The following is a 10,442-nucleotide window of genomic DNA, read 5'->3' as shown; positions in this document are numbered from 1 at the left end:
TACTTGCATAAACTTTATATTGAGATTGTGTGTCGCTTTGCTGCACAGGTACTTTTTCAGAATACCAGAAACTAAATGTCGATAAAGTAGATCCATTCGAACTGTTATTAATTCTCCATCGCATCACACGTTCAAAAAAAGAAACAGAAAGTCAGAGTAACATAAGTTGGAATGAAATATTACAAAAATATTAACAGCTATCGTGGACCCAACATGGTGGGTATATGCTGAGCATTTGAAAGATTTCCAACACAAAGGCAAGGGGCATGGTTTTTAATGTTTGTCCCACTTATCCTTGTAATGAGATGTATCCTATTCTGTGGTAATGCCAGTAATGAGAAAGATAAAAGGACAATGTGTAAAAACAGAGCTGGAATATCAATGACTTGACAGGCAGAGCTCTGCGTCCAATGCAGGCAGTGACAAAGGTAGCACAAGATCCATGATCCCCAACAGCAAGGACAAATAAAAGAAAATACAATTCTAACACGGTGCCTCTCTTGACTCCTTAAGTATATATAAATCACAACACCTGTCATCAGTTTGACACAAAAATGAGCTTTGCTTTATGAATGCTACTTAAGGAGGATCTCATAATGTGCACTGACTAAACCCAATCATAATCTGTCTTGGGCAATAACAACAAGACAATTCTTTACAGAAAGGGCCTGATGTCATTTCATCATTACACTAATAGCAAGCAACTAGGCTTCTCTTTGTACCACCGAATTAGTCATTTTCGAAATGCTTATTGGTGAGAAAGCATCACTGATCAATTCAAGCATTCTGCCTGTGGGACTAGGTTTGAGTCTCTGCCAACATTGATTATCTGATGGAGCAAATTGGTCCATAATAATGGCCATTTTTCTCCTGATGCCAGTGTGAATCTGCAAAAAAGCATTTTTTAACTTCAACAGAGACTCTACAAAAGCTTTGGTTTAATAATATTAATGTCACATATTGTTCTAAAACCTCTTCTGTACAGTAAAAATATAATACAGAAGACAACAAGGCATACTACAAGTGTGGTGTACTTAAAAAGTTTGTGATGGTTTATAGATTTTGATCTGTGTTTTAGCCAGTTGGGTAAAATAGGACTGATAAGGACCCCTGATTGTGCCAAAACAGCTCTAAGAGACCTCCTGCTGGTGAATACCAAATTGAAGCATTGGGGAACAAAATGTGTCCTGCCAGGTTAAGTACAAAGCAACTAAAACCTCAAAAGTATATAATGGTGAAGGGGTGGAATGACCCTTGTTTGGGTGTTGCCTCCAGTAAACTATGATTTCAATACATACATAGTAAAGATTTATGAAGCTAAAAGATCAAAAAGAAGATCAAACCGTAGTCCTATTCTGAACAAGTGGAAAGACTTACGGACCTAAATAGATGGAAATGTTGCTTTGTGTTCATGGCATGTTCTGGGGTTTGATTTATCAGTGTAATATTTACCTAAACTATGTCTTATAACAGAAAACAAACTGTTTACAAATCTAAACCTGATACTCATTTTAATCCAAGATTTAGCTTTCTATCAATGCTTTTTTTGTTACATGTGGTTAATTTGTCTAAATAATTCATAATAATGTCAGATCCTTCATATTCAAGATGATGAGAGCTTAGAAATTAAGCTATGCTAATTAAATACAGAAAATAAACTGATTAAAATAAAATAGATTAGTGGAAAGTACTATAGAGGCCTTGAAATCAGAGCAATACAGCCTAAATGTTAATAGAAAAAAATCTATTTAGCCTTTTAGTGGGTTGAATAACTTCAAGGCTTTTCCTGAGCACCCCATGGATCATCAAAAGATCCCAGGTGGGACTATTGCCTTAGGACATGCTCTCTTCCTCCACTGTGGAGAGAATCCCCAGTTGGTTTAAGTCATATACTGTTAGACGCTAAAGAATCCAATTTACCCCCAATTCCATACTTCTTTGATTTCCTTTACTTTGTAAGGTCATTTATCTGAAATCTTAATTTGGAAACTGTGATTTATTCTCTCTGCGATGAGCAGCAGGAGTCCCCCCCCCCCCAATTCTGCTCAACTGTCATAAAGGCAGGCAGGTGTCTTAAAGATGTGGAAGAAAAAAAAAACACCTGAAGATAAAAGACATTTGCAGTTAGAGCAAAATGATCTTGAAACTGAATTATTGTGCTCTTAATGAGTTGAGCAGAAAACACTCCCCAGAGCACATAAGGTGAGCTCTGTTTTAAGTTACAATACTTAAAGTAGAACAGGACAATCTGCACTATTTTACGGTAATCTGTAAAAGTTGTTGCTAACCCAAATTTCTTTGTATCTTTAAAAGTCTTTAAAAAGTTATTTATTTTTCTTGCGATCAGTTATTCTACTAACAAATAAAATAATGTTTAAAGATGCTTATGTTGTTGGTTGGTAAAGCCACTGAACACATAACTATAAATCCTTTAAACGCCAAAAAGGCTCCTCAGGGGCTTGTTTTTAATGTAGTCAACAAATGAAGGGTTATGATTTCTTCACAGTATAATAAACTATGAATACATAGTACAAATAATAAGCCAGTAGTTAAATGTTTTTAAGAAATTGTCATTTTGCAGGCTTTTTGTTATTGATATTTATTAATATTCATTTTGTAAATATTAAAGTATTGATTACAGTGGATGGCTTGTTGTGAAGAAGGGGTTCAATGACTGACTAGTAAGGTGGGAGCCCGACTTGCCGAATGTGGACATACAGAATGCGGACAGACTGAAGCTGGGCTGCAAAGCTGTTGATCAAGCATTGTTGCTAACTTAGCGACATTGTAGCTATACATTCACCAGCCACTTTATTAGGTACACCTTGCTAGTACCGGGTTAGACGCCCTTTTGCCTTCAGAACTGCCTTAATCCTTCGTGGCATAGGTTCAACAAGGTACTGGAAACATTCCTCAGAGAGATTGGTCCATATTGACATGATAGCATCGCACAGATGCTGCAGATTTGTCAGCTGCAGATCCATGATGCAAATGTCCCGTTCCACCACATCCCAAAGGTGCTCTATTGGATTGAGATCTGGTGACTGTGGAGGCCATTTGAGTACAGTGAACTCATTGTCATGTTCAAGAAACCAGTCTGAGATGATTCGTGGTTTATGACATGGCTCGTTATCCTGCTGGAAGATGGGTACACTGTGGTCATAAAGGGATGGACATGGTCAGCAACAATACTCAGGTTGGCTGTGGCGTTGACACGATGCTCAATTGGTACTAAGGGGCTCAAAGTGTGCCAAGAAAATATCCCCCACACAATTACACCACCACCAGCAGCCTGAACCGTTGAGACAAGGCAGGATGGATCCATACTTTAATGTCATTGACGCCAAATTCTGATCCTACCATCCAAATATCGCAGCAGAAATCGAGACTCATCAGACGAGGCAACGGTTTTCCAATCTTCTATGGTCCAATTTTGGTGAGCCTGTGTGAATTGTAGCCTCAGTTTGCCTCTTCTTAGTTGACAGGAGTGGCACCTGGTGTAGTCTTCTGCTGTTGTAGCTCATCCGCCTCAAATTTCAACGTGTTGTGTGTTCAGAGATGCTCTTCTGCATGCCTTGGTTGTAACGAATGGTTATTTGAGTTACTGCTGCCTTTCTACCAGCTCAAACCAGTCTGGCCATTCTCCTCTGACCTCTGGCATCAACAAGGCATTTGCGCCCACATAACTGCCGCTCACTGGATATTTTCTCTTTTTCGGACCATCCTCTTTAAAACCTAGAGATGGTAGTATGTGAAAATCCCAGTAGATAAGCAGTTTCTGAAATACTCAGACCAGCAAGTCTGGCACCAACAACCATGCCACATTCAAAGTCACTTAAATCACCTTTCTTCCCGATTCTGATGCTCGGTTTGAACTGCAGCAGATCACTTTCACCATGTCTACATGCCTAAATGCATTGTGTTGTTGGCATGTGATTGGCTGATTAGAAATTTGCATTAACGAGCAGTTGGACAGGTGTACCTAATAAAGTGGCCGGTGAGTGTATATAGTGAACATTCAGACCTTCTTGCTTTCATTTATAGGTTGAAACATATTTGGTTTATAATAATTTTTTGTCCCTCCCGTCCGCTTGTTTCTCTCTTTTACAGTGTCCATTAAACTTGCAAATTCGACATTTGCTTTATTAAGTCAGTTGGCAACAGTAAAGCACAGCGCAGAGCTGACCTCCGGAAAACAACTACATGCTGCTTTCTAGGTCTAATGTTGCTCTCCTGGACAACTGGATCCATACAGCTGAAACTATACATGCAGCAAGTAATAGACTGCTGTGTTTTTGTTTTTGACCAGCTCCAGCAGTATCTAAATCCAGCTGGATATACTAGCAGGGCAGGCAGCTAACACCCTTTATCCAAATGACGAAGCTGTGGGACTGCTGTGAGATATACTGAAAGTGTGCTGCCTGATTTGAAACCTCATTCAGTAATGAACCCATCTGTAAGTGTTATGATTGGTGATTGAATGCATACTGGTTGAGACTTTACTGCTGACCAGTGTTACCATGTCTTCTTTGGCTAATACCCCTTGTACTTGTGGAGAAGTTAAAAGCAAGATTAGATTAGATAAAACACTCTCACTCAGATGTGAAAGATCCTCGCCTCCCAAGTCCTGTTTGGTCTCCTACATCGTTTCAAAGTTATTAATGTGCTATGTAATATTTTAGTTTTTAAAGATTGAGAGTGTTAATGACATAACGAGGAGTTGAAACATAGCCTAGGGACCCGATGATCTTTCTGATACATTTGTAGGCCCTACCCATGATGATATTTAAGGTGAGTGACAACATGGGAAAGAAAAATGAGGTTCCACAAAAACTGAGAGAGGAGAGTATTTTCTCACTACTGAGGGGTCTTGGGTACAGGAAGACTAACAAATGATAATGAAACTTAATTGTAATGGAATAACTGCTTCGCCATTCCATCAGGGGCCTTGTGCAACTTAGCCATGACAACTATGAGAAACCCCCAAGGGACTACAAGACAAGTACAGGAGGACATTCAATTCAATTCAATTCAATTCAAATTAAGAAATACTTTATTAATCCCGAAGGGAAATAAAATGTTGTTGTAGCTCATTATGTAGGTTTCCTCAAAGAGCTGTTGTAGATGCTGATGGCTGTGGGCAGGAAGGATCTCCTGTAGCGCTCCGTCTTACAGCAGATCTGAAGGAGCCTCTGACTGAAGACACTCTGTTGTTGTAGGACAGTCTCACGAAGAGGATGCTCAGGGTTCTCCATAATGTTCTTCATTTTATGAAGAATCCGTCTTTCCACTATGATCTCCAGAGGTTCCAGAGGAGTCCCCAGAACAGAGCCAGCATTTTTTATCAGCTTGTTGAGCTTTTTTAAGTCCCTGGCTCTGATGCTGCTTCCCAAGCAGATGATGGCAGAAGAGATCACACTCTCCACAACAGACTTATAGAAGATATGCAGCATCTTGCTGCAAACACCAAAGGACCTAAGCTTCCACCTGAATCTTCTGGAGTTTTTGACAAAGCAAATCAGGTTGGATTGTATTAAATGCACTGAAGAAATCAAAGAACATGATCCTCACAGTTCTACTGGCTTTGTCCAGATGACAGTGGGTTTGTTGAAGCAGGTGTATGATGGCATCTTCAACTCCAACTCCACAGCGATAAGCAAACTGAAGGGGGTCCTGATGGTTTACTGTTTGCTTACTCAGGTGGGCCAACAGGAGTCTCTCTAGGACCTTCATGATGTGAGATGTCAGGGCAACAGGTCTATAGTCATTGAGGAATGATGGGTGAGTTTTCTTTGGTACCGGAATAAGACAGGAGGTCTTCCACAACACCGGAACCTTCTTCTGGAGAAGGCTAAGGTTGAAGAGGTTGTCTCTGGTAGAGCAGCTGACAAACTGTTGAAACGTTGGAAGTGTATCAGAGAGTGAAGCATGTTTAAAATCACCAGAAATTGCCACAAAAGCATTGGGGTTTTGTGTCTGTAGCTTAGCAACAACTAAGCTGGTGGCATCACATGCAGTGTCAGCAACAGTGGAAGGTGGAACGTAAACTGTTGCCAAAATAACACTGGTGAACTCTCTGGGTAAATAATATGGACGAAAACTTACTGCCAACAGTTCAATATCTGGACTGCAGAGATGACACTTCACAGTTACATGTCCTGGATTACACCATCTGTTGTTCACAAGTACTGCCAGTCCACCTCCTTTACATTTGCCGCTCCTCTTTAAATCTCTGTCTGCTCGTATGGTTAAAAAGCCCGGCAGAGAGACATGATAAAGTACAAATGCTTCAGAGACAACTTTAAGACACCCACTGCGTGAACAAGGACTTCATGGTGGGACTCTAGGACACGCTCCACTGTGGACCACATAGAACTTTGGAAGTCGACTAGAATATGCTTGGTCATTAGAGTGGAGGTGTGGCATTGTTACTTGTTGAACAATCTCAATTCCCTGCATTGAGACTGCGAGGCACACATTAACTCTGTTGCGCAACCCAAAAGTGCATTTTATTTCCAAATGTGGCCTAATTTGAGAGGAAATATTCAAGCTTTTCAAAACTATTTGAAATATCAGTTGGTCAGTCATTTTCTACCGCTTATTCCATAGTGGGTCGCAGGGAGCTGGTGCCTATCTCCAGCAGTCTATGGGCGAGAGGCAGGGTACACCCTGGACAGATCACAAGTATTTGAAATGTATTGCTAAGAACTATTGTTACAACAAAGTCAAAAAAATAAACCAAACACAAATATCATTATTTTGTGCAAAGTTCACCTTCTTTTATTTAACCTTTACTCTGATGGTTCACATTTTTGCTTATTTAAAAAAAAAAAAGCAGGGTTATGTTTTTATGTCAGAATTGGATGTTGTTATTATTAGTAGTGATCAAATAAAAGTATTTTTGTCACTTAATGTTAACTAATCTGTCAAACTGGATTATTTTAATCTTTATTTCATATTCTGTATTTATATGCTTAATTTATCTGACGACAGTGACATCTTCCTGTCACTATAACTGCAATGTAACCCACTTTTTTTTAAAACAAGAGAACAGATATGACAGTTCCTTCGTTCCTTTGTGTGAGCCGTCCTCAAGGTGACATGGGAGTGTGCTCTCATCACTGGAGCCAACTGTGACACTTACTCTCCATGGAACTCATTAAGGGGTAAAGGGGACCTCTGCTCCGGCAGCATGTTCAACAAAATAATACATTTTACTAAAACCAGTCTCAGTTTCATGAAACGCCTACTGGTGCCTCACACATGCTCTGAGTAAATGTTGTACTGTCCTTCCAAGGTAATTCAGGCAAGGTGGAAATACACACAGTTAATGCAGCTAAAATAGTAAAAAATACAATAGTGCTAATGCTATTATAATGGCACTATGTGATAATAATCAAGTGAAGCATTGTAATCATTAAGATTGAGGCCAGTGTCACAGAAAGGCTTATGAAGGACCTAAATGTAGGCAAAAGGGAAGCAGAGGTGGAGCAAAAACAAAGATGTTTAATGATGCAAAAAGAAAGTTACAAAAACAAGGTCTAAAAATTCTTAACCTTGAACTGAAGATAATGAAGCTAAATAAATCCAAAACCAAACGAGGAACATGGGGGGAAGATGATGGAGAGCAGACTTACATGGGGCAGACTAGAGAAGGATTGAGCAGTATAGAGCTGACGAACCAGGAATAACTAAAGAACCAAAAGGGAAAATATACCTTGGAGATTTGATGAGTGGAACAAGAAACACATGAGACTAATGAGCAGAGTGGAAGCAGCTGAAAGTGCAATCAGAGAACAGAGAAGGAGGGAATCAAAGAGAATGAATGGCAGAACAGGAACTAAACAAAGACCAGAAACTAATAAGCAGTTCACCAACAGAACTCAACTAGATATAAGAAAGAATAAAAACCAACAGGAGACAGGGAAACTCAGTTACAGCAAGAAAACAGGAAGTAAAGAGAACACCCAACAGAAAAGCACAGACAATAGCAAATAAAACTGGAAGCTACTAATAAGAAACCAAAGACAACTGTAGATGCAAGAAAATTAAAATTATATCTCTGCAACATAAGACCAACATTTAGTTACAAATCAATAAAACTTAGGAACAAAGTTTAAGGACTTACATAAACAAACTGAAAAATGCAAAGCTGTTCGACAACAATGTTGTGATATTTAATCACTAAAGATCAAAAATAATGTCATAGATCTTTAAAGTTGCAGTAGCTAACTTTTGTAGAAAAAGAAATATCTTTTACATATTTGCTAAAACTGTCTCAATGTCCTGACAGTGGAATATGATACAGATAATCTGTGAAAAAATCAAGGTCCTCTGTCTCCTCCCAGTGGTCCTATTGCCATTTGCAGAAATACACCGCTCCCAGTCAGAAACAACCAATCAGAGCAGGAGGAATATCTTAGCACTGTCAATCACGCATGTGTACTCGCTGCTCACAACCTTCCCCCTCACACCACATACCGTTGTTTTAGCTCAAAATTGCCGGTGTGCTGCAGCTGTGCTAATGGTTCCGCGCTAATGATTTGAGGACCAAGTTTGCAGACCATAGTCAATTAAATACGTATCTTCCCTACCAATGAATGTGCCATAGCTGTTTATCCGCCATCATCGGTGTCCCTGCTTGCAAGCCTGCGCGTTCATGGCAGGTTCCGCTGTGGGGGAGGAGCTGAGAAGGGAGGGCTGTAGCACAGCAGAGAGCAAGGTGGAGGGACCTGTATGGTGGGCTTGTTCACGCTTTCAGGCTAAGTTCGTGGTGTTCTCAAAACTCCCTACTACAGCTTTTTCTTTTTTTTTTTTTGATATCTCAAACTGTATCCTGCTAAGGATACAGTGTGAAATATGATTTCTTTTCTCCTCCTCTTACCTAATGTGGTCTTCCTTCCTATCCTCGTTTTACCTAAATGTGGCTTCATAGAATTTTTGATTGCTTAGAAGGATTCATAGATTTTTAGATTTCTTAGAAGGGTTGTATTACAACTATTTCATACCAGTGAAAGCCAAACATTATTAGTATTTGAAAGTTTGGACTAAAACTGCTTTATACCAGTGACCCAGCACAACGATTTCATACCCGTACTTGTACTCGTCTTCAGCTTATCCAGGACCGGGTTGCAGGGGCAGCACACTCAGCAGAGACACCCAGACAGACGTCCTTCTCTCCAGACACCTCCTCCAGCTCCTCCGGGGGGGGGGGGAGCCCAAGGCGTTCCCAGGCCAGCCGAGAGACATAGTCCCTCCAGTGTGTCCTGGGCCGTCCCCTGGGCCTCCCCCCGGTGGGACGTGCCTGGAACACCTCCTGAGGAAGGCATCCAGGAGACATCTGGGATAGATGCCCGAGCCACCTCAACTGGCTCTTCTCGATGTGGAGGAGCAGTGGCTCTACTCCGAGCCCCTCCCGGATGGCCGAGCTCCTCACCCTATCTCTAAGGGAGTGTCTGGCCACCCTATGGAGGAAACTCATTTCAGCCGCTTGTATCCGGGATCTCGTTCTTTCGGTCATGACCCAAAGTTCATGGCCACAGGTGAGGGTAGGAACGTAGACCGACTGGTAAATCGAGAGCTTCGCTTTTCGGCTCAGCTCTCTCTTCACCACAACGGACCAGCACGATTTCATACCAGTAAAAGCCAAACATTATTGGTATTTGAAAGTTTGGACTAAAACTGTTTTATACCAGGGACCCAGCTTAGAAGAATTCATAGATTTTTAGATTTCTTAGAAGGATTGTATTCTTACCAGTAAACCCCCAAGGATTATTAATGTCATTTAATTTGTTTATCTGTTGTTTGATTTTCTGTCTCATTGTAATGTTTTTCCTTATGTTCAGCGCCTTGAGTGCCTTGTTGCTGCAAAGCTCTATATGAAATAAACTTGACTTTACTTGACTTAATGTCAATCAGGAAATGTAAATTATAGCTTGATGAACCAGACTCATTACAAAATTTTGCAAAATGTTGGCACTAAGCTGTACATCAAGAAAAATGTATAATCATAATATTATAACATATTGCCAAAAGGGAGTGACTTACAATGGTCATTTTAATCAGGGTTAGGTTACCTTTTTCAAGACAATAAGGTTTAACCATAATCAATAATGTTAATTTCCATCTTTAATCAAGGATTAGCAGCATGTACTGGACATTCAGAGTTACAGTGCCTTGCAATAGTATTTATACCCCTTGAACCTCCCCACTGTTTGTCATGGTAAAGCTATGTCTTTTTGTGCCATTTTATGTGATGGGCCAACACAAAGTACTGCATTATATGAAAAAGAAAGAAACCAAAAAATGTTTTTCAATATTTTTTTGCAAATAAAAATGAAAAAAAAAACATGGTTTGCATTCCTGTTCAATCTCCCCCGAGTCAATACTTTGTACAACCAGTTTGTGCTGCAATCACAGCTGCATGCTTTTCAGAATATTTT

Source organism: Girardinichthys multiradiatus, chromosome 20 (assembly GCF_021462225.1).
Source record: "Girardinichthys multiradiatus isolate DD_20200921_A chromosome 20, DD_fGirMul_XY1, whole genome shotgun sequence".
Taxonomy (NCBI): Eukaryota; Metazoa; Chordata; class Actinopteri; order Cyprinodontiformes; family Goodeidae; genus Girardinichthys; species Girardinichthys multiradiatus.
Note: the sequence above shows the minus strand (reverse complement) of the source record.